The 25,285-nt window shown below is 42.4% G+C and overlaps 1 protein-coding gene and 1 long non-coding RNA gene across 2 annotated transcripts in view; both read left to right on the top strand.

Annotated features, from left to right (window-relative positions):
- Window positions 1-4,030: 4,030 nt before the first annotated feature.
- On the top strand, window positions 4,031-18,887 carry LOC121660124. Its single transcript, XR_006014551.1, has 7 exons — window positions 4,031-5,058; window positions 5,364-5,504; window positions 6,475-6,620; window positions 7,877-7,975; window positions 10,710-10,794; window positions 15,902-15,989; window positions 18,827-18,887. It is a non-coding gene; the product is annotated as an uncharacterized LOC121660124 (long non-coding RNA).
- A 192-nt stretch (window positions 18,888-19,079) lies between these two features.
- The window catches only part of SFMBT1 (Scm like with four mbt domains 1), a 117,593-nt gene continuing 111,387 nt past the window's right edge, over window positions 19,080-25,285 (top strand). The window contains exon 1 of the mRNA XM_042019172.1: window positions 19,080-19,263. The gene's annotated coding sequence lies outside the window, so the exon portion shown is untranslated. The remainder of the gene's footprint in view (window positions 19,264-25,285) is intronic.

A 25,285-nucleotide genomic window follows, 5' to 3' on the forward strand; every position in this document is an offset into this window, starting at 1 on the left:
TCGTCTTATGGGCTTCGAGCACTGGCAATGCAGTTTTTATTCTGTGTTGCGCTTCAGAGCTTTCCCCCACAACTCTGAGCCTTAATAATAGTTTTAAAACACTCTCCTGATGATTCTTATATAAATGCAGGGCCTCTAGAAAAAAAATCCAGGCGTGAAACTTGAGATAAATTGTTGACAATGGGCACTGCTGTTCTTTGTGGGAATACCTGTCACCCGGTGTGGAGGTCTTACATTGTCACTTTTCCCTGTTTGAGACCAATTACTGCTGGGCAGGGAAGAAAGAATATGCAAGAAATCTGTCTACTAACCACTTTTGAGGTGCTTTTATAGTAACTTTTTGTAGCTAGCAGTGTGCTAAACTGTTTACCTCCTATAGAGCATTGCTGATGAAAGGCCCAATGTAGTTTTAGCTATAGCTTTTTGCAAATTCCCCTCAAAAGGACCCTTCTCTTCTCATTGTCACCCCTTTTGTTACCTCTTTCTTGCTCATTTTAATGGAGATAACCTGAATTTTTATTGGAGCAAGTGAGGTCAAATTCAGCCTTACCATCTCCGCTGTGATTTGGGAACTGCTTTTGTGTTCAGGGAGCCATTGTTCTCCAGCCTCAGCTTGGAGAGTTCTCACAAGGATAACACTATCTCATACAATTAAAACCCATGCAGTCAATTACTGGGGTTTTTTTGGTTAGTAATTAACTATTTTGACTGACATTCTGTCCAGGTTTTTGGGGAAGGATTTTGCTCTAAGGAAATCAGTCTACACATTTAATAGTTTGGCACTGAGAAAACCTTGAAATATTAAGAGGATTTTTTAATATAGGCTCTAGCATGGCTCGAGGCATCAGAAGTTTTAAAAAAAGTTTAATGTTTGGTTTTGTGGTCAGAAACTGAGATGTAGTCAGCCCATATAGATGGAGCTCTTCCAAAATCTGTTTACAATTAGGAATACCAGCTCTTTTGCAATCTGACCTTCAGTCTTTTGGTTTAGATTTCAATATCATTTTCCTCAGGCTGAAAGGGCCACTACAGAAATCTCTTTTGCTGTCAAACACATCCTTTGCTGGACTTGGTTGCCAGCAGCAGTGACAGGAACTCTTGTTCACCCTCTGTCTCTGTACAGTAAAGCACATCCTTGTAAAAAATCTTATAAAACCTGGGATTTTCCTAACATGCCAAGTCCCCCATAACTGAGGCTATATTGGATTAAAGTAAATACCAGATCCAGACTGCAAGGCCTCTCAGGTGGCTGTTCTGGCAGCCTGACCCCAGTGCCCATCCTCCCTTGGTTTTGTGTAAGGAAAAGGCACCAGGAGTGGGTTACTGTGATTGCACTGGAATTTTCTTCTGTTTCCTGACAGTGGCCATTTCCTCTTAACAAGCTGCAGCTACAGAATGATACTGAGCAATCACATTTGAGAAATGCAAATGGGGGGTGATGCAATACTCCCCCAGTCACAAGCACAAAATTCAGGCTAATATATAGCACCCTCTTCTTAAAAATGCCTAAAGGTTTGTACCAGGGAAATTTGCCTCATTTTTTTAATTCTAACCAAGTGCTTTTTAAGTGCTAAGTGATTCCAGAACCATAATCCAAAAAAACCCCAAGCCATTAAGGGAAATTTTTAGATATTCATCCATATTTGTCAAGAAGCAACCTAAAATTTTGACAGTGGTGGCAGAGAGAAATGTTGGAAAGTGCTGTTGTGGGGTCAGGTCATTGTTTAATGAAGATATGTTTTGTAGTGAACTTCCATGAAGATGCTCTCCAGATCTGACACTTAAACCATTGCCTCTAATCACACTTACTATGATTAGAAAGCAGTTACATTCACTGCCCAGCCATACCTGAATTGGTTTTTCTTTCACTGGGTTGTGGCAAGTGCCCTTTAGGGAGCAGAGAGTGATCAGAACTCACCTAAAGTAGGTATTATAAGAAAAAGATCAGTTTGCTTATTTCCTTGAGGAAGATTTCTGAATGTTACAGAAAATTTAGTAAATGGAATATAAAGGAGTTAATAATCTGAAACTGACTCAGTGTTTATCCTGAGAAAATGCAGCTTTTCAAGGTGTGTCAAGGTGAGCAGTGGGAGTGGAATCCCCTGCTCCTTCTTTAAAATGTTTGGAGTGTTGATGTTGTTTTGTTTTATTTTATTTTATTTTGGGTTTTTTTTTAAGACAGCTTGTGATGTTTGTGCTTTCACAGTGGTGGATGGTTGAACTCAGCAGCCAAGCTGAGTCTGGTCTTCAGATGCCCATACTCTTTGTCTTGTATAAAGAGTAAGGACAGCTTTAAACATTCAGTGAATGGCTGGGCTGGGATTGCTGGAGCGTAGAAAGAAAGACCCTTTCAAAAGCTTTATTTAGGTACAAGGCTCAAGGAAGGAACATCAGTCTCTAACAGAAAACTCATCATCCAAAGCCTGGGTGTGATGCTTTAACGTATCAGACCAACTTCACAATGCAGAGAACAGTCAGCCCTAGCAATCAAAGCATCAGTGCTTTACACATTCCCAGTTTTCTGCAAAGAATTGAGATGTCAAATCAAACAAATACACAATGTTCAGTCTATGAATGCTGATTTTCTTTTAAGATGCAATTACCTGCAGGTGGCTTTCAGTGCCTCCTTGTTTGCCAGCTTGAGTCCCAGCAAAAATACATGCCTTGAGCTGGATAGGTGCTTTAGCTGGGCAAGGAAAGCACATCTTTTCTGCTAGGGAATTTTAGAGACATCAAGGGTAAAGTGGGCATCATCTTACTGGAACTTGGGCAAGCAGCTGAGTGCAGACTTCTGATGGGTGCTCAGGGGTCCATGGTGACTGCATGTGGTCACTGAAGATTTTGCCTCTATATTTATAAAAGGCATAAAAATTGGGTACATATAATATAAATATATACAAGGTACTTGTTTGCAATATACAGTATATGTATAAAAGACAGCACACTGTCATTCTCCAAGGGGAAGTGATTTCCTTAAACAATGAAGAAATATTTTCGATTATTTTTAAACAAAAGAAAGGAAGTTTTCCTGAGTAATTCCAGCATGCCAAACCCAGAGCAAGTGTACACTTAGTGCTGAGGAAGGTGTATATTGAAAAGACTGAATGACTGAGTGTCAGCATCAAGGGAAAACAGTGGCTGACAGTGAGTGAGTGGGAGATTGGGCTGTCACATCAAGGGGGAAATCAATGTATGGAAACAAAAATGAAGTAACATTTTACCAGCTAGTTGGATAACTTATAATGATGTTCAGCTTTTGGACACAATGCCTTAGGCAGACTGCTGATGTGTGAGGAGCCCCAGCAAAGATCTGCCAAGTCATATGTATTTTTAGGTGTTCACACAGATTTCAGTAGGTGCAGGGAGAAAGAAAAGGTGGAAAAAAGAGATTACAGTAAAAAGTGTTAGTGCTCTGACACCATGATCTCTGGGAAATTATGCCCCTTAGAGGGGAGCAGGACCCAGGAAATACAGATGGTTCCTTGACAGGACAACCACAATTGCATCTGTACTCAGTCACTGCTCTTGTATAAAATGATTGCTGGCAAAAAGTGAGTGGCTTAAAACAAAATCTGAATTCTAGAGATTTTCATCTTCTTGTTAGTTTGCTTCCCAAGGACCCAATTATCTGGCTCATGAAAACAGATGCTTATACATTCCCCACCATCAATTGGTGTCTCTGTAGGTGCTAAGCCCCCTTCTCCTGCCATGATTTTCACCTGCTGGAAAGGCGAGTGCTTTGTGACCTCTCCGAAGGACAGCTCTGCCAGCCTGGTGCTCTTATTTGCTTTATTTAACAGCTACATGTGTACCTGCAGGAAAGTCAGCTCATGACTTATTAGCAGAACAGAGGAGTGCTTCCTCTCTGTGCCCCAGCATTGCTGCAGTCTGGTCATTCCTTTTCATTGTGGAGGACTGGGGCAGGGGCAGCCTGGGCAGCACCTTCCCTTACAGCATTTCAGTTGTATAAAATAATTTCATGCCTTAGGTTGGACTCTAAAATAGATGTGGGTCCAGTGTGAAACAGAGGTTTGGGTTTAGGTTTGATTAATTTCCTGAATTTCTGAAGAGTTCACATAATTATGGCTGGTTGTTTCTCTTATTCTTTCAGTCTTTGGAGGGAGGTGAAAGCCCTGCAGCTCAGTGGTGCTGCTTTTGCTGCTTGGGCACCTCCCTGTGCCTTCAGGCTGGGCAGGAGCTGGCAGCCCCAGTTTCCTCCATCCATCCAAGGAACACAGGTTGTCTGTTGGGAAGGTTCACTGCAAAATTTTTAAACCTTTAAAACAAACTGCTCTCATAAAAATTCCTAATTTAAAATACCTTTGTGCTTCATGTGGGTCGTAAGTGGAAACAAAACACCATGTGGGCTTGCTTGCCCTCATCCTCACAACGTTTGGGAAGGTTTTTGTATGGGTTTTTTGGTATTTTTTTCCCTTGTGTGTTTTTTTCCAAATTTTAAAAACTGTCATTGTGTCCAAAAGCCTTATCTCTGACATGAGTTCAGGTTTGTAGGCTAACAGGTTACTGTAGTCAGTGATGCCTACACGAGTGTGATGTTAATTAAAGAAAATATTTTGAAGTTATGGTGAAATGATTCAAGCAATAATGTTACCCACCTGAGATCTTTGTGCCTCAAAGGTATCACTACAGACAGAAAGAAAAGTGTAAAGCAGCTGCTTAGGCTGATGTTTTCATACTGTTGTCCTTGGATGTTAGAAGTAAATGCATGTGAGCACTGAGCTGTATAAAATTGAGCTATATTTTATCATTTGAGTCCATATTTCACTTCCAATTAGTTTTCTCTGTGTGCTTATTTTGATTGACCTCTTCTCATTTGCATTAAAAGCTCATGAGTAATTTCCATTTCTAAGGACCTTTGCTCATGTGCCTCTTGCTGTGGTCTCACCAGGGTGAATGCACTAACCAGGCTCCAGGCAGAAGGAGTGCCTTGGTCAGGAGCTTCCAAACGAAACAGAGGAGCTGCTGATGAAATAATGAAGTTGCTCAGCAGACAATACTCATTTGCCTCAGTGCTGACTGAAGTGGAACTTGCATTTGGTATTAAAGATCACCATCCTGATGATAGGTGAAATGGGGGAGGGATAAGAAGTGTTGTTTCTCCTAATCTTGCCCTTCAAAATATCTGCATGCATAAAAATGTTCACTTTGGAAAAATGCATGTTTGAAAGCCAGAATGTACTAATGTGGTGCTTTTCAAACCAAATGACTTGGTTTGCTTTTACAAAACATTGATGAAGTGTCTCTGACATGAGGGAGAATGCAATGGTTCTAAAAGAGTCTGTTTCCTTTTTATCCTACAAAAATATTCTGGATTGATTCCCTGCTGTTGGCTCCTTGTGAAGTGGCAGTTCAGGCTGAGAGAACCTTTATTCCCGTCGTGCTGGAGCCTTTAGTCAGTGCAGGTGGGAAATGATTGTCCAAACAAGCTCCTTCAGCTACTGGGTGTCCTCCTGCACATGCCCCCAGCTCTTAGACGTGGCCAGGTCAGTGTGGCTTGTGAAACCCCTCTGCTTCCTCTGGTGTCAGGCTGCAGCTCTCTGCGGCTTCTCGTTGGTTTTATAAACAGACCCATGAAACAACAGACTTTGGTGTCACATTTAGAAAGTTTGAATCATTTCCACAAAAACACTTCAAGAGCCTGTGAAGTAAAATTGATGTGTATGTGTTCTGGACAAAACAGAAAGGGATATACTGAACAAAAAAATGGGGAGTTGGCCAGTGGGATGGCTGGGCATTGGCCAGCGGGTGGTGAGCGATTGCATTGGGCACCACTTGTTTGGTATATTCTTTTATCACTATTATTGGTATTCCTTCCTTTTCTGACCTATTAAACTAGAAAACTATTTCACCTTTTTCCCAATTCTCTCCCCATCCTGTGGTGGGGAGCAAAGGGCTCTGTGGTGTTTGGCTGCTGCCAGGTTAAACCACACCACTAATTAGTGCTGTTGGTGAAAAGGCTCCTTCTTAACAACCCTAAAAGTGGTGTGGGACAAAATGCAGAACAGAAAGTTTCTTTTGGAGAAAAGATCAAAAAGTGAATTTTTCTTATGAAACTCATTATTTTTTCTTCTGTTTTTTTCATTTTTATACGATTTCACAGCCTGCTAATACCAGCAAAGTGGGCTGTTACATGTCAAATCACGCCAGCATTCCCAATCATCTCCCATGGTGTAATCCCAATAGAGTATTTCATTTTTATTTACTTTAAACCTTGTAGGCAGATGAACATTACTTTTTGTTTTCAGCTCAGAAGAACTGTTATACATTACCAAGAAATATTTTTATTCTGTGATTAATGCTGTTATTAGAAAGCAATGCTGTTCCTGCTGTGTCATCCAGTCAGGTCAAACAAGAAACATAAACAATTAAATAAAAAACTGTTTCAAATTACCTCAATATTAGTCTAGGGGGATTTTTTTTTACCATTTTATTTCAATGTCTTCTCCTTTACAGGGAATTTTGAAAATGAACTGGGTTTTAATTCCAACCAGCAAGACACACTTTGGACTGAAATCAAATCTGAAAAAACCCGTCAGGAAAAGCTGAAACCTCCGGCTCTGTGTGCGATCATAAAACTTTTTGCTGCAGCTTCTAATCAGGTGAGACTCCAACTAAAATTGATAGAAATTCTGCCTGTGGAGTTTTGGCCTTGAGAGTGAGCTGTGAACCAAAAAAGAAAAAAAAAAAAAAAGTCAGGGAATCAATGCCAGGAAAAAAACAGGAAAATATTAATGATGGAGTACAACTCATGTCTTAAAAGACGTAATACAATATTGAATAAAATAAAAGCTTAAATAGCATACTTTTACACAAGTAGATGTTGAAATTCTGTTGTTTAAGGGCGTTAAGAAAGAGTAACACTGTGGCAACTAAGAGTCCAACCTGCAAGTATCTTTCAAGGATACTTTCAAGGACCAGTTGTTGAGTTTCTGCATTCTGGGGTCCTTTTAGAAAGAACTGCATGATCAGGTGGAAATGTTTTGGGAACTGATGCTAGCCAAGCTGTATTGCAGCACAAATTACAATCAGTGGTAATTACATGCTTAGGATATTTATCTAATATTAGATCCTGCAACCTGATCTTCTCCTCTGTGCAAAAATACCCACTGTTCATTGATCAAGGAGCTCTTTGTGTCTTTTGAATGTTCTAAAGAGAGTTGTCTCTGGAACGTTTTGAAATCTATCCATCATGTAGAGATGAGCTTCATGTCCAACCACTTGTTTCAGCTACAGCTATCAAAAAAGAGTTAAAACCCCCTTACCTGCTCTGGGACAGTAATGCTCTTCTAGAGTAGTTAATTCAATCAAGTGTCAACAGACAAACGACCTCATGAATCAAAGGAACCTATGGAGAGATCAGTGTGGAAATTGCAAGAAGATTTATCGGTGATGAAAGTCTTCTTAGTGTGCAAGTCAGTGTTCCCTTTGGGAGTCTGGGAGGAGTTTAGAACGTGTGGAGTTAAACCCTCTGCTCTTCTCTTGCCCCCATGACTCACACCAAGGTTCTCTCTCTAAGATAGGGCTGCCCTAAAACACCACAAGGTGACTTGGGATAAAAGGAGTCCAGTGAACTCCAGTTTCAAAGCCACTGGAGGAAATTGGTCAATGCAGGCTTGGTCCCAAATGACTGTTTGTCTAATTTAAGCCTGAATTAAGAAAATCGTAAGTAAAGGTAAGTTATTAAAAAACAAGGAGGATAAAGCAAAAAGCAAAATATGCATCTGCAAAAGCTATTCCACTTGTGTGTATAAATCAGGAGACTGTGTGCTCTAGTTGAGAATTAGGCTGAGTTGCCTGCTGTTATGCATTTAAATTAAGCAGGAGTCTAATAGTTTTTTTTAAATCTGGCCCTAAGTGTGTTTAGGGTTTTTTTTTGTCTCAGGGAAGAGATCACCTAATCAAAATAGAGCTTTGGAAGGAAGAACAATTCAATACCGAACACAAGTGAAGAGCTGTAAGTACTGATAAAAACTGCACTGCTCGGGAAAGATTTGTTGCTGTTGGTAAAAGCCTGAAGAGGCTCTTTGCAGCCAAGTTGCTGGTGGAGCTGGGAGCAGAGAGGAACGATTCCACAGTGCTAATGGAATGAGTGGTGTCTCTGTCCTTGGGGCAGGTGCTGATGGAAGAGCTGCTTTAAGTTTACGTGCTCTCTCTGCCTTCCCTTCTGCTGCTGCAGAGCTGTGCCGAGGTTTTGTTCCAGGTAAGCCCCTGGCTGTCAGCTCAGCACTGCTCAGGCACAGGATTTCTTCCCGTTAATGCCTCACTTCCACACGAGGTTGCACACGGGTTTCTATAGAATTCCTCTCCTTTGATCTTTTGAACTGCCTTCTGAAACAGGCAGCAGAAATTTCCTAGAAAGTTTTGACCTAATTTCTTGTCCTATGAAAAGAAAGGCTGGTGTTCCAATCAGCTGCTTCGAGGCAGGGCAAGGAAAGCAACCTTTCCCCCATTGCTGGCGCAGGGAGGTCGTGCTCCAAGCACAGCACCGCGGCTCTGGGGGCTCAGCTCTCTCATCGCCCCGGGTTTCCAGCAGTGTTTCTCTACCTGCAACAGATCATTTTGGCTCTTTATCAAAACATTTTTCTCTAAACATAGGATTTCTGTGTGAGCTGGACATGACAGCGCATGGGCAAAGTATTTCTGGTACAAAGCACCCGAGCCTTTCACCTGCTATTGTTGTACCCTACAAATACCTGAAAATCAGAGGGAAATACTGCACTTGTCCTGCAGAGATCAGTTGCTAGTGGGGACTTTAAAAGTGAGTTCAGTCTAATTGCTGCATTTTTGAGCTTTACAGAATAGCTAATTTCACTTGACTATTGGGAGGTGAGGTTAGGGTTTTTAGGTCTGCAATTAGGAGACCTGAAGGTGCCTGCACTGTCTCTGGGAAGGATGAGGCTAAAAAGCGAGCCCAAAATTCCAACTGTATTCCCTTTGCCTGCCCTTGGTCCTAGCTTTTACTGTCTGTGTCTGCTGCAGCTGGAGATGCCCTGGCAGCTGGAGAGGCAGAGGATAAAGGTGAGACAGAGGTGCTGAGCCCCTGCTGTCTGCATGTTTCTGTGTGCACTTGGAGAGAAGCAGGAATCGAAAAGGAAGAGCTGGCCTGGATGCTTTGGGTGGTGACTGAAGTGCTGGGCCATGTGGGACACAAAGGGGATGCAGCAGACATGGGGTGGGAGGCAGTCCTGGGAGTCAGAACAGCTCTCCTAGAGGCCATTGGTGTTTTAGAAAGGGATGCAATGTGTCCAGGTATTCCTGGCTGGATACTCTGAGCAAATCAGCTCCTGAACAATCTTATGTCCTGAGCTAAACTAATCTACAGCACAACTGTATTGTCTACAGCACAGAGCACCAGCTGGTAAATCAAACCATTATTTCAACTTCCCCTTATTATTTTTCCTCTTCATTCCTGCTTTCTTTCCCAATGCAGAGCTGGGAATCTGTGGCCAGGCAAACAGAGCCTTCTACACCCCTCTGCTATGGAATTATCTCTTGGAGCCTGGATTTGTGATGCTGCTCCCTGGTCAGCATCTTCAGCCTTTCTCAGCCTCCTGTGTGGCTACACCTATTTATACCCTGTTAGCAGCTTTATATCCTTTATATGAGGAGCTCAAGGCCTGCTAATCTTGCATCAATTGTAGTCCTGTCTAAATTCTGATCTTTACAGCCGCTGCTCTAGAAATGAAAAGATTAATCAAATGCCAGCAGATTACTAGAGCTTCAAACCAGTCAGAATCTGACTGGGAAAACATGTTAATCACTTCTCACTTAACCTGAGCACATACTCCACCCTGTATTTCTCCTCTTGCTCTTGTCCCTGATGTTCTGCATAATGAGCAGCTCTGGTTGACAGATGCAGAAGAAATTAGTGCTTTTTGCCTTCTTTTTTAACAGATATGTCTGTGTTGATGCTCTAGGTACTCTTCAGACATCCTGATCGAGCCTGTATACAGACAGGCAAGATCTCCCTACGAAAATTCACATGTAGAAATACGATTGTGGAGAGTTATAGAATTATTTGTAAGGTTTAGAAAGTACTGCAGAAAAGTAGTAAATAAGTCAAGAAATAAGAATAAGCTACACTATTCAACAACTCATTTATCAGACTTCTGTAATTTGAACGTAAAGCTGTTTCAGCAAAAAGCAAAATTTGTTTCAAGTTTTTTAGTATAAATGCATTTAACAGAAGACGAATAAAAATCCTTGACCTTTATTGCTATTTTGAGCATGTGAATACTGAAAAAAAAAAAGCAGCACTTTTCAAACACTTGAGTTTTTCATCAGCACCTAGTAAATTAGTCCTGCTGGTACAGCTGCTGTTGACAGGATTGCTGCTAAACTGTCCTGGTATGGAGCTGAACTTAGAGCAAATCCTGATATGCCCTTTGGGCAGCAGAGGAGGACATAAAGAAACAGAAGTTTGGGGGGGGGGGGTTTGTTCTTCAGGAACTTGTCCATGTCCCACCCTACCACAGACCAGTCCATGCATGGTACCTGACACTGATATCTGACTGTATCCCAAAGCACTCACAGTGTACAGATAGACCCTCTCTTCTGAATTGTGCCTACAGACACAATTGGTAGGAGGTAAAGGAAGAAAAGATACTAGTTTGTTTTGCTGTTGTTTCCATCAAGTTAATTACTGATGTGATCTGTGTTGGGTTTTACAATCTTCATCTGATTTTAAGTTTATAGAATGACTCCATTCCCCAGCATACCTTGTTGATTGGATCTGGAAAGAGAGAAGTTCCCTTCAAACAGCTCACAGCTCAGGTGAGTTTAATGGGCTTCATTTTCTTCTTAAGTTTTGGAGTGATTTTCTAATTTTCCTTCTTGTGGTCCTCTAAGACTATTGATATTTAACTGTTGGGGACCAGAGGAGTGTCTACCACTCTGTGGCTGCAGCTCCTGTAAAACCTGCAGGTTTATACTTGTGGTGGACTTGGGAAAATACTCATTTTGTGATGGAACTGTGTCTAACACCTCTGGATAAAATGGTACTGCCCAAAACTCTCAAAAATGCTTGGGCTGATCATTTTTATAAATGCATAATAGGGATTTCTGTGATTATGTTATCCAAGTAACTTCAAGGAGAGACATTAGAAGGTAGAACACAGAAAAGTGACAAACAAAAAACCATTTTATTATAATGAAAACAGTTTCTCATGCTGCTTCTCTCTGCTACAAGAAGGGCAGGGCTGTGCATGCATAAATCACAGCCTTACAAGTATAAAGGAAGAGTGTGAAGAAAACCTAAGATCATCCAGACTTTTTTCACATGGAAAAGAATCTGTGGGATGGGAAAAATATTCATTGACTTACAGGAAACAATAAAATGTCCCAAAGAAAATATAGGAGCCAACTGATTTTATGTGCCACCATCTGCAATCTATAAATACCCCCGTGGCAAACTCAAAAGATCTCAGTTTATTTGTGACTGGGAAATGGAGACCAAAAGCAGCCTCATATATAAATACAATGGATTTCACAGCCCCAGGATTTATTGTGTCTCCTTCAGCAATGGGGGTTACACACTGAAACAAAGCTGAGCCATAATGGGAAAACTGTCCTACTTGGGATTTATGAATTTATAAAGGATATAGGCAGTTCTGTTGTGTGATTCAGCAGTAAATCACTGCCTGTGGGTGCCAGAGCTTGCCTCAGGTGGGAAGGTGCTCGTGGAAGGACACACCACAATTCCCAATGCAGCCACTGGGCACCAAATGGGAATAAAGGGAAGAAGGGTGAGCAGAGAACCTGCCCCAAATCCAAAGTGCTCACTGAAGCACAGCAGTAGCCAGCACTGGAAAGATAAAACTTCACAGCCAATATTTGGAGGGGTTTTTAAATTAGGAAATATATTCTGTCAGGCTTGTATTTAACTTTGTTTGCCTCACCCTTTCCTCACCTTTTGCTCACTGTCTGCCTGTGAGTAGGTTAGGACAGGTCACGGTTACATGCAGGTTTCATTTACCTGTAAATTTAAGTTTCCATTGCTTTATCCCTGCATTATATGACATAAAGTGTTTGATGATGTGCTGCAGCATCTATGAAAGGTTTCTCTTTTCATAATTGCAGCTGCTATATTCAGTTTCGTAAGGGGGGTGGAGTGTGTGGTGATGGAAAGAGAGGTTTCCATCCCCAGTCTGATTGTGGCAGGAAGGTTCTGCTCTCATCCTTGCAGAGGATGTGCATGTTGAGAGACCAGTTTCTGAACAGCAGGCACAGTGCTGTCGAGGCTCAGATGGGATCAGGCTGCGTATCAGACTTCAAATGGGGCATAATCAGGCGTTCCAGGCCCCTGCTCATGCTCCTGGAGGATTGGCCTGATTTTCAAAAGTACCAGGCAATCAACAGCCCCTTACTGATTTCAGTGGGAACTAGTCAGCCCTCAGTGCATCAGAAAAATTGGGCTGGTTACCTAGAAACCTGCATATGGTTTTCAAATCTTTACTCTGGGGGTGTTTTATTTTGACTATTTTTTATCGCTGGAACTAGCCTCTGTTTTCCTCTGCTACATATGCTCTTCATATGCTTTTGCTTACTCTGCAAATAGTGGCTTTTTTGGCACACTCAGCCCTGGGAGTTCTGTTGATTAATACATTTTGTCTTTTCTAGATCTGCCTTGGAGGAGTTAAGGAGTTTGGGTTTGGTAATCAAAGGGTGGTTTGCCCTCTCCTCTGTTTCTCCAAAGTTTTCCAATTAATTTTGCTGAATTTGGAGCCTTATTTTTGGTCTCAGCTGACAGAGACCCCCTGCCATTGACATGATTTATAATCACTGAAGTCCACAGGTGACTATTCCTTCTCCCCTTTTGGTACAGTAGGTCTTCTGCATGTTGTGATTCAGCCAAATGTCTGCTCTCCCCTCTCATCCCAGGGAAAATGATCAGCAGTAAGAAAGAGGAGGGGTCAGAAACAATGATCTATGAGCAAGAGCAGAGTTTCAGCAGAGGAAAGAAATGTCTCTGCTCTGACAACACAATCCCAGAGGTGATGGGGCTATATCCCTGTTGTCCCCTGCCTCCTTCTCCATAAGAGCAAGACAAAAGGGTGTAAATTTTGCAGCAAAGAAAATGCAAGGTGGGTATTAGGGATGCTTCTTGGCTGTTGGGGGTTGAGAGAATGCAGAGGGCTGGATAGGCAGGTTGTGGAGCTTTTGGAGGAGCAATTAAACAAGCAGGTTTTGGGACCATAGGGTGTTGAGTCATTACAGACTGAGGAAAGCTCCATCCAGGGAACTGCAGAGGCGGGAGATCCACAGAGGGCTGCAGCTCCTGTGGGTGGACATGTGGATGGTCCTGAGCAGAAAAGAGGCTGAGAAATGCAGCTCTGGAAGCAGGTCCCTAGAGGAAGGATGGCAAAAGGGGATGACCCTTCCCTTACTGATGTGACTGGAGCTGTCAATGACTGTCACAGCCAGGTGCTGGTTTCCTTCCATCTGACACTGGGAATGTCCTGCTCCTTTGACTGACGTGTGTCAAATAACACACAGGCTGGGAGCATCCAGGGATGCTTGTCCTGCCTCTGCAGCAAGGGGTCTTTGCCTAATTTCACAAGCTCTTTCCCAGGTGTTAGTGCAGAAGCAGTGTCCATCAAGGCAGTAGAGTGCCACTGAAACTGGAAAAACAGCTGGAGTTTGCAGATATTCTTTCAAACCAAAGATCCAAACAGAGCCCTTATTCCCACATTAGCTTGGTACATGTTTTTGTAATCAAAACAGTGGAACAGGCTCACAAACAGCCCTTCCTGAGGGCTTGGAGGGGTCAGAGGTTCTGTCCTTCTTCTCTCAGTCTTACAGCTCTCCACACCTTTCATCAGAGACTGAGGCACAGTGTCTTTTTGGATAAAACTTCCTATTCCTTATTCCTTTAGCAGCTTCCTGTGCTGCCAGGCAGCAGCATGGGGCATGCCCAGGAGCAGAGCACAACAGGAATCTCAGCCAGGTCCCCATGTCCCCAGGGCACCTCAGCTAGTTAGAAGCCTCTGTGCAAAGCACTGAGCAGAGGTTTTGTGTAGCCATCGTGACAGTAACGTTATGAAAGATGCTGCTGATGTCAGTCTGAGACAGGAAACATGTAAGAAATTAGAAACAGACTCCCTTGAAAGAAGCAAGACAACAGGATATATTACAATATCAAAATTTGCTTGACAGGTGGGATTTATATATCACACAATGAAAGAAGCTGTTTGGTGAGTGATACATTTCATATTAAAATATATAAATCATTCACTTGGAGAAGAATTGGACTCTGTGGGCAAGTAGCTTTGCTACTGCATCTGACATGCTGCCTGTTAAAACAGATATATTCATTTATGAATCTGATAATCATTACCTACTTTTTGTGTTTATTCCATGGTAAAATTCAGAATTAGATGCATCAGTCACAGCATCTGACGATACTCTGTGTCTGTTACTGGCCTGATTGTGTTATTCCAGGGTTGCAGGATAGTTAATAATCCCTAGTTAATCAGTGTATCTATTGATTAATATATATTCCCATTAAAGTAAATATAAATCATAATAAATTAGATAACATAACCATAATAAACCTGCTGTATCCAGTATGTAACACACTAAATCAAAATTAGCAATTACTAATTGAAATTATACCCCCTAGTATAGCATTATATAAATCAAAGGCATTTCTCTAAAATCCATGCATCATTCAGAAGATTAATCCTCTGGCAACTGTAAATGTTTTTCTACTACATTCATTTGGCTAAGCTGGATAATGGTAATAGCCTTGAGGTTAAGTACACAACACTGTGTTAGAGCCGATGGGGTGGTTGTTGCCAGGGTGTCCCTCTTGCCCATCTCACTGCACCTACCACTGAGCCCAGAGCGTGCTCAGGGCACTGCCCCCACCTTCAGCTCACAGAGTTGAGGGGAGATTGTCTCTGCAATGTGCTGGGAAGGCTTTCACCCTGTGCACTTGGACACAAAACATTGGGGCATGAAAAGAAAGTGCTCATCTGAAAGCAACATCGGGGCTTTGGATGATCCCAAACCCACTGGGGCTTTCCTCTTCCTTACTTCGTGCTTGGAACTTGAAAGACTTGAGAGGAGTGTTTTGAATTTCACTCTCCAACATCCCAGGGAGTGGATGGGAACACCCAGAGGAACTGCTGTCCCATGAGAGGGCAGGACAGTGACTGAGTAACTCTGCATTGACCCAACAGCCTGGCATGGACAGCATCAGGCCAGAGGGAGGGGATGCTGCCGGGGTCCATGGAGGGTATCTGGAGAGAAATACCCATAATTAATGATTTTGGAGTGCATTTCTGTAGGGATCACCCCTGCTCTGTCAGCAAGGGTCTGGAGAAGCTCGGCTTTGCAGCCCATGCAGTGGGGGGTAAATGCTGATTGCTCTGGGGTGAGGAGAAACAGGTGAGGCAGCCTGAGCTCCCTTCTCTTGCAGCAGCCTCACAAAATGTCCTCATCATGCCCAGAAACCCAAGTGGAGGTTACACAAACCTCTCCTGCTTGCTTTGCATTTTCAAAGCCGAGGACTGGGCACCAGTCCAAACCCATAATCTGTGTGAGGGCATGTCACAACAAATAGGAAAGGGATAATTAGAATTTTATGAAGTGGCTCTCTATAATGCTACCTACTGTTTACTTACCAACAATTTTAAATTTAGCAACTGATGCATTTTTAAGACCAATTAAAAGAAACCCTCTAAGAAGCTGATATTTGCTCGTAGTTATGTGGGTTTTTTAAAACAACCCCATTTCCCCAGTGGGACCAATGTATGTGCACGTGTGTGTGTGTGTCTGCTCATAAAATGGTACTGAAATGTATGAGAGCATAGGAATGTGGCTTAGCAGATAATAACTCTTGATTTCATTGTTTCAAGTGTTGTGTTTTTTCTAAAAGTCAAGGAAAGTCCAGTTCACTGAAGAGAACAGAAGAGAATGAACCATTCCTGGGCTTTCAGCAGTTCGGGAGAAGATTCATGTAACAGGTAAATCTAAAAGCAACCCAAGATGGAATGATTTCTTCATTGTCGTTGATCACAGCTGTGTAACTAAACTAAAGTGGTTTTCTTTTACCCCAGGCAGGGCTCTATTTCAGTGGTATCTCACACCTCTACATTGTGTCCAGATACAGTAATTTGACATATTGTTTGGGAAAAAAAAGGTGCTTTGGCAAGACACTGCATTTTATGTTATTGATTTGTTGTAGCTAATAGAGCTGCATGGATATTCTTATCCATGGGCAAATCTGAGAGTATTAATCTACCCACACAAAGGTTTGTTTTAAAAGCCAACGCAGAGAATGTAGCTCAGCTCTTGACCAATATTTGATATCTGATCACCACTGAGGCTCCCAGTGCACAAACAGAACCACAATGCAGGGGCAGGGCAGCCTCTGCTGTGTCCTGCCAGGAAATCACCCCCCTCTTCCAGCCTTAACACAGCTGGACCTGGGCACTGCTCTCTCCTTCTTACAGCACTTGGAGGGCCATGGTTTGAGGAGGAAGACAGGGAAATCCTGTGTCAGACAGAAGGGCTGTGAATCATGGGGTAAATTATCCTTGAGCATAACCTGACAGGGATATGGGACAACTCAACCTCACTCCCTGTCTGACTTAGCTTCAGGTATTTAAATCCAGTTCTCCCACCCAGGAGAGCACTGCCCTGGAAAATGTTTGCCCTGCTCTCAGCAAGAATTTCTTTGTGCTTCCTCCCTGCTATGGCAGCATTGTGCTGCCCAGCTCTGGATCTCTGTGTGTGCATCTCTGGCATGCCAGAGTTAAGGCTGGGTGGTTTAAGGAGTTGACTTGTGCTTATAAAGGTAACCCCATTAGACATCATCAAGGTCCAATCTGTTCATGTAAAAAGCCTCACGTTTAAACACTGAGCTACATCCAAAATCTGAAAGTGTTGCTCCATGGTGCTCATGATTAATATGTGTAATAAGTTTTCATGATGTGGACAGGGTGAATGCTGAAATGGATTCAGGTCTTTTTATTTTCTTTTTAGCTTGTTATTATCTAGAGAAAAAAACACTAATTACTAGAAGCTAATAGCTAGTGTGTTACTTATCCTCTTAATTAGAACCCTAATTATTAAGTGTGGTGATAACCACTAGTCAGAACATATTTGCTTTTTAAGACTTTGTTTATCTGTCTTCCCATTCCCTCTTTTTAATGACACTGATACCAGCAGAGTTGCTGGAAAGGGAATACCAATAATTTCCCAGTGGGAAATGAGTCATTTTGAGTCTCCTGAACACTGTTATGATTTTCATTCTGTTGTAAAATGCTTTTCACCTTTGAACTGCTGGCTTGCGTTAGATTCTGATATTAAAGTGCCAACATTCGAACCTGTGAGAATGAACTCAGGCCAGCAGAAAAGGTCACCTCAGCAGCACAGGAGCTCACTCAGCTTCTGCCATGTGGGAGGCTGGAATGCTCCTGAACAACACGGTCTTCAGCTGCCCATCCCAAAATCCTGAGGGGTTCAGTGAAGGATTGCTCATCATGCCTACCTAAAGTTATGATGTCAGGTTGGGATGTAGCTCCACTGACAATCTCCTGCTCTTCATCCTTTGGAGTGGGAGGCTGGGATTTCTGGGTGCTGCCGTCCCCTGTGTCTGCTCTGAGCCCAGCACCCACTGCCACAGGAGGTGTCTGTTCCAAGTTCATCCTTGCTCAAGGGAAATGCCAAGCAACTACATGTGAAGTGTTAATAAAATAGCTGTTTAAGTAGAGAATTAAGTGTAAATACCTGCCAAAAATCCTGTATTGAGGTGATTGGTATAGATGGGCCACTGCCAGAAGTTGTAATATTACAGCATTTTTATGGAGTCTTATTAACTTTTGCCAGGGAGTGGCACATTGGAAGTGACTGAAGTCAGTGATTTAAGATGTGTGGCAGAGGGGAAGAAAGATTTCTTGATTACAGAGAGCAGTGTACGGCTGGGCATGAGCTGGATGTGCTGCAGCACACCAGAAGAAGTACTCTGTTAGCTGTAAAATCTAATGGAAGGAGCAAGACGCCCCTGCTCCTGCCCTTGATTCTTGGCAGTTTGGATTACAAAGTGCTTAAAGGATGTGGCTCAGAAGAGATGTGTTAACTGTATGTACAGTCGGTGTTTCTGTGGCCTCATTAGCATTCACAATGCTGCACACTGATTTGACATTGTTTCTGCCCCGAGGAGCTTGAAATCTAAAGGCAAAACCCTGTGACCATCTGAAATCTGAACATTTCTAGGAAAGCTCTGAAGAAAGGATTCATGAGACTGTGAACAGATATGTTTTAGTTGCCATGTCAGAAGCAGGGAGCAGGCGGGGAACAAACAACTGGAGCGGAGGAGAAAAATAGTGAGAGTCCTAATTGTTGTCAGCTTGATTCCAGCCTTGTTCACCCCGACAGAATCTTTGTCTGTCTTACATCAGGCTTTGCTGATTTACACTGATGTAAGCAAGAACATCCTCCATGCTTTTATCCAACACAGCTGCTGCTGGAGTGGTTTTAACCCCCTGGTCCTTCTGCCTTGTTCAGTCTTTACAGGTGCATGGGGAGGAGCAAGCAGCAGCACAGCCAGGCAAGGTGGGCAGGCAGCTGGTGGTGCTTCTCCATGCAGGGACACACTTGGAAGAGCTGCAGGGGTTGATCTGTACTCCTGCACAGCACCTGAAGCTGGCCCCAGTTTTTCTGAAAAGTGATGACCTTCCATGTAGGCATCTTTTCCTTTGGGGTGTTCTGAGCTACCGAGAGCACTTGGTCTGGGTGAAGTGCAGGTTGTCCATCACATGACAAAAAACCTTTTCTCTTGTTCCCTTCTGATTTTCAGATGTAAGCTCCGTTACTGGCAGTAGAAAATTTTGGTTTCCTTGAAAGACACTCAGCCCAAGGTGGGTGGGGGTTTCTTTGTGGAAATAAATATGATCAGCCCTTTCTGATTCCAATTCTTGGCAATGCTGCAAGAGACAACAGGCTTCAAAAGCAGCTCCCTTTTCTGTGCTGGTTTATAAATGTCTCTGTAGCTATACTAATAGCATAACATGTTCTCTTTTTTTTCTTTTTTTTTTTTTTTTCCGGCTCTCTTCTGCTGGAGGGGTGCTGCAGCAAGAGATGGAGAGGAAAGAAAACTCTTTGTCTTGAGGATTTGGCACATGCTGTCAAGATGCCACCACTTAGATGGGACCCAGCTCCCTGAGCACCAGTCCCTTGAGGCTCACCAACACTCAGCAGAGCGTTTTGTAAGGTCACAACATGTCCCACTGCCAGGTAAATTCCATTTGTCCATCTTGCCTGGGAGGCTGGGCTGTGCTGGTGTCTCCCACACCTCTCTATTATGAAGTCTTACAGGCTTCTCCAGTCCTGCCTGCAGCAGTTAAGCTTTGGCTTTCAAGTGTGGTTTTTTGCATCCATGCAAGTGTTTCCGTGCAGTGATCAGAGGAGCTTTCAGCACGATTTATTTATTATCATTCTCTAATATAACACTTTCTTAAAATATTTATGTACATTGCTAGGAAAATGTGTGATCACTTAAAATTGAAAGCTGCCTGTTGCTGTTGGAGCATTTTAAAGAAGTTAATGACTACTGGGGTGGGGACTAATAGCACAGTGCTTTCTAATTTTGTGTTCGTTTTATGCTTTTTAGCACAAAAAATGGTACCCAACTGTAATATGTTTGCTCACACAGAATTACATGTGCTGAAGGTGCCACCTGATGTTTCCTGATGTTGCCACACTTGAGGCCTCTGTGTGACATTTGTCTCTGAAGATTTCTGGTCACTGTACTAATGGTATCATTCATAGAATATAAGGGATAGAGAGTCCTTCCAGGTGTGATCTGCTCAGAGATGCCTCAAATTTCATAATTATTCATGATAATGGCCCACGGACAGGAGACACATTTTCTCTGTGGAAATGACAGGAAAGTAATTTCTGAAACTCTGTGGGTCTGTGCATTCAGCATTCCCTGGGAAGGAGCCTGTATTGGCACAATTCCCTTGCACAGGGTTCTTGTCCTTACTGGCCACTGGCAGAACTGAGTTCACAGGTATCTGTATGTTGCACTGGGTTTCTTTCCCTCTGAGCTGGAGAAGTGCAAGGAAATAAAATCATTAAATTGTTCCAGCAGCAGGAGTCCAGTGAATGGGTAATTGTCACACAATGTAAAGGTGTTTGAAAGAGTGGAGGAAAAAATAATCTAAATGTTCTCCTTTTTCTGGGAAGATGTATTATTATTTATGAATAATTTTTGCTGTTGAAGGGAAGTGGAAGATACAATCAGAGACACCATAAAAATGAAATGTATAAAGTGTTATTTACATTGTATTGGAGAAGAAGGAACCACTGGTAGGGGGAATACTGGTTTATTTAAATACAAAATCAGGTTATTCAGAATTGTATTCTTAGATTAACTGCTGTACAAAATGTAGTCCATAATTCTTCCTGCAGTAGAAATATGAACCCTGGTGAGCGCTGCTAAGGCTCTGTAAGTTTTGTTTGTATCTCCAGACCATGCTGGTGTCTGGGGTTGGGGCTATATTCTGCTGCAGCAGGAGCTGAGCAAACCCAGAGCTGAGTGAGAGGCAGTTTTCTGAAAAGTTTCCTGTCCCTACAAAGAGTGAGAGAACCAGTGAGACCACAGCACCCAGCACTGGAACCAGCACTGCTGGTGTGGAGCATCCACAGCCCAACCGCCTGGGGCAGGAGCTGTCACTGTCCTTCTTCCTATTCTTAAAGAATAGACCAATTTTTAATGAGGTTTGCCACTAATTTTCAGCATTCAAAGGTTCATCACTACATCAAGACATGAAATTATCCCTACAGATCCTCTTTGGCTGTCAAGTCTATGGAACCAGGGTTATATTTGGGATGCTTCCTGCTCTCTTTATCCATCCATTGCTTGTTACAGTGCTAGAAGCAAGATCTGGAGAGATCTTGGAAGACAAAGATAGGACAGAAAGGAGAAAAATAACACATTTCTTAGTTCCCAAGATGCATTTGGAGACTGGTGTTGCTGGACTTTGTAGGTAGATGTCGCACCTGATTTGTAGGATGGGTGATCTGTAAAGAAAGTTTTTTGCATTTTCTGTTTCAGTCTGTCAGTAGTGGAGCATGAACAGGCATGAAATTTCATAATCTCAGATATTTGCACTTCTGTATTTTACCATAAAATTGACTGCTTTCTCAGATTGGAGCGATTGGACTGTGCTGAACAGATTAGGGTCTGTTAGCACAGGGCAATCCTGCTCATCCATTAAACAGATGAGCACTCAAAAGGGGATTGTAGTGTTGGAAATTCTACCCAGAAGGTGATAACTATGGCCATGAAGAACATTTTCTCATCTCTTCCTACTGACAGAAAACCAGCCCAAGTAATGTAGGTTTATAGCATATCAGATCCCTGCCAAGGGAAAAGCATTGCTTAAAATCAGCTCAAACCTGCTCTTTCCACTGGGAAAGGGAGTTCCTACAGAACTGCAGACTGTGGTGGGTGCTTTCTGCTTTGCATGAGAAATGACAGTTCCTGAGAAAAGGAAAAAGCCTTGCATTGAAAGTTTGGGGTTTGATAAAGATTCCAAAGTTTTCGTGAGAGCTGGAGGAAGTTTTATGTTCTGACCCAGCAGCACAAAAGTGCAAGGAGCAAAAAAGGACTGTGCAGAGTGAGATACTGCTTTAGAAATGTCCAAAACATTTCTTTCCCTTGACAATCTGCTCCACTTGCTGTCATGATCAGCTGCTTCCTCAATCCCTGCTTTGATGTGTTCAGGGGGAAATTCTAACCAGTGCTTTGGTTTGCCTGCAACCCTCTGTGTGTGTGTGTGTAACCATGCTTGGGAAAAGAATAAAGGAAAAGCACTTTTGCTTTCTTTTCAAAGAGGAGTTCTTCCTTCTGAATACTGAAATAAAGCTGATGGATGAAACACAATTCCAGGTCACCACCTCCTGAGCCATAGGCTGGTGGTTCTTGATGCTCGGACCCTCTGGATGCCCAATTTCTACATCTGCATGTGAGGCTGAACACCACAGTCTGCAAATATCTTAAAGAAAGGTCTGGAAAGATGAGGAAACCTGGATTTTATTGACACAAGGCACAAGATTCTGAATGGCCCATGCATAAAGCTGCCTATAATGAAATGTCTGCACAAAGCAAATACAACAGTGCAACTCCTTTTTACCATTACGACACCCCACACAAAGCACAGACTTTGTGAATAATTGGCACAGTGATATATCCTCAAATTTATGGTATTGCACCAAGTTTTTCATTGTGAGAGTAAACACAGGGGATGTGTTATCTGTCAGGGGTAAGAGGGGACAGGCAGGCTCAGAAGCTGGAGATCTGGAACAGTCCCTCGTGAGCAATGTCCACAATCCAGGGAGAAAATGAAACACTGCCAAGTGTTTAAAAATCATTCATTTTATTCCAGTATTACTCAGTGCCTGTAGCTCGGTGAAATATTGTTTGGAAAGCTGATTGTTCAAATGGGTGTGGATATAAAACCGAAGAAAATGCTGCCCTTGGAGGCAAGGCCATAGTCCTTAGTTACAGTTAGAAGCAAATAAATAGTAACTATTACTCTGCAGCCTTTTGAGAGCTTTTTGTGCTCTTAAATCCATGAATGACTGTGTGGGGGAATAAAGAACTAAAAGCTAACCTGCTTAAGATAAAAACAAGTTCTAGGAGTTTTCTCTGCTAATTTTGGCTCAAGACTCCTGCTGAGCCTAAAGTAAACACTGTGAAATTGGAAGAAACCAAATAGGCTGTTTAGGGGGTTTTATTACACTCATTATTTTTATTTTTCCTTTTGTCTTTTTTTGATTTTCCTGGCAGCACCTGCTAGTCCCTGCCTATATGGCCTATGGGATTTCTCCTCCTTTCTTTAAGCTCATTCTTTCCAGAGTTAAAAGGTTCTGGTTACTTCAGAGACAGAAGTCACACCGTGCCATGTATTGTTCGCAGAATGCATCCAGAACTCCTCAGGTTCCAAAGTTACAGGACACTCAATAAAGTTCCTTAGAGGAGGTTTGATGATGGCAGGATGCACAGGAATTATAGGAGAAAAGTTCTGGGTGATTTGTATGGTTTGAAAAATGGTGTTGGCTTACAACCTCTGGACTTAGTCTTGAAAAACATCCTTTAAAAATCAAGACAGAATTTGGGGATTTCAATTTAAATCAACCTGAGAAACCATAACTTGAGTCATCAGTACTGAAACATGAGTCACTTGTTTGCCAAAACAGGCAAAAATGTCTGTTCTTTGTTAGAACACTGATTAACCAACATCAGCTTTGAAAAACTGGCAGGTCTCATCAATACTTCCAGATAGCACAAGTGGAGATCAATACTTACACTGAGATCTGAAAGGGGGAAGGTGAGGCTGCCCCTCATTTTCCCCACGGACCATTGCTTTACCTGCTCTCGAGTATAATCCTTTTCAGCACAACCAAACTTTTCAAGTTTTCATTTTTAACATTCAATCCACTTTGAAATTCTTTGAGATGGACTTCAAATTGAATTTGGTTTTGGTATTCTGAGAGCAGCACAAGGAGTTCATATAATAATACTACATAAAATGATTGCCAACTTTTTACTTTGGAGGCTTTTACAAAAATTCCAAATCACTACTTATAAGTGCAAATATTTACATATACAGACGAAAATCTGGCTATAATTTTTATTTTGCGGACCACATTTCAGAGCCAAGACATGAAAGAAGTGGATTCCTGGGCTACAGAGTCAGGTTGGTTTATTTCTTGCTAATAAATTTCTAACAGTGTACATGTTTACTGAGATTTTCAAAATCAGCCTTTTCTGGGAAGGTTTGGAACATCAGTTGTCGGGGTGTACTTTAGAAATACAGTTCTGTATTCTATTTACCCTCAGTCCAAGCAGATGCTCTGGGTGGCATCTCTGCCCATGGCAGAGGGATTGGAACTAGATGGTCTTTAAGGTCCCTTCCAACCCAAATCATTCTGTGATTCTGTTTTGAGCTCACAAAATGGCAAATTCTTAATCTTTGTGAATTTTTGAGGGTCACATAGTTAATTTGTCACTAATTCTATCCAGTTAAGTACAAACTTACCTGCAGAATGGAATTATAGGGAGGTTCCTTTGTCTTTAATTTTTGGCAACAATGGTGTGTGTGTGTGATAGCTCAGATTGGAGAGTGAGTATCTGAGTTTGCTTATCAGATAGCTGAGTAAGCAAACCTGTCTGTCCTCTTCCTTTTTATAAAATTTCCACCCATCTGACCACTTTTATCTTGGAGAGAATGGGAAGAAAAAGCAACTTTCCCCACTGAGCTTTAAAGACTGCTGGTGAAATAAACAGTCCTACTCAGCAGAAAGTTATCCTCAGTGAGTGGGTACATTGGAAAGGTTATGAACTAAAAGAAAAAAGCAAAGGCCTAAATTGGATTGCTGGCAGCAGCTCCTCATGTTTCACTTAAGCCACTTTAGTTAAAATGACTTTCCTTTTTGTTTGCCAGGAAAAACAAGATGCTTTGTTTAAGTTCATTACCTCTAATATTTTATGAGTAGGTGAGTACTGAGCTATGCTCTGTTTTCTATGACCTGGACTCTGAGATGAGAGCCTTGCTGTCTGGGAAGTTGCCATTCTGTGCATTCTACTGGGATGCAGAGCATCCACCATTGTGCACAGACTCTCTCTGAGTTTCCATTTGTACCCTCTCTGTGCTTGGGTTTGCAGCCTCAGCAGCTGTGCTGCTTAAATAGGGGGGAAGTGCTTTTTTCTCCCACTTAGTTTTATTCTTTGCTTCTCAATGTTGGGCACAACTGAGATGTTTCTCTCTTGGGTCAGGAATAAGATCAGATTTAAAGCACAAACGTGGTCTGTGCTCACCATCCCAGGTTCCCTGGTGCCTGTAGAGGTGTAGGAGATGATTTTGCTGGGAAACACCTTTCCTGCTGGCTACAATGGACAAAATTCCCAGTGTTCTCACCTTCCTGGACTGATGTGTCCACAGCACACAAATATTCTGCATCAGGCTCTGGCCCATTTGTCCTCTGCCTGAGGCTGGCTGGCTGCTCGCTGCCATGTAGGATACCAGATCCTTTGGGATGCTCTTTCACAAGAATTTACTACACACGAGAACAAGGACCTTTCCCTGTAGGCAGGTCGAACTCAGGTGTTACTAAAGATCTGGGACTTGTCCCAAATTGTCACTAAATCATGGCTCTTCTGAGGAATAAAAGCATTTTTTAACTCGGCTCCTGGTTCCCTTGGCCGCATCTGGTTTAGTCTGGGTGCAGCCACACTGGAGGTGTTGCT

Source organism: Corvus kubaryi, unplaced genomic scaffold (genome assembly GCF_017639235.1).
Source record: "Corvus kubaryi isolate FWS band 111438036 unplaced genomic scaffold, C.kubaryi_AGA036_p1.0 124, whole genome shotgun sequence".
Taxonomy (NCBI): Eukaryota; Metazoa; Chordata; class Aves; order Passeriformes; family Corvidae; genus Corvus; species Corvus kubaryi.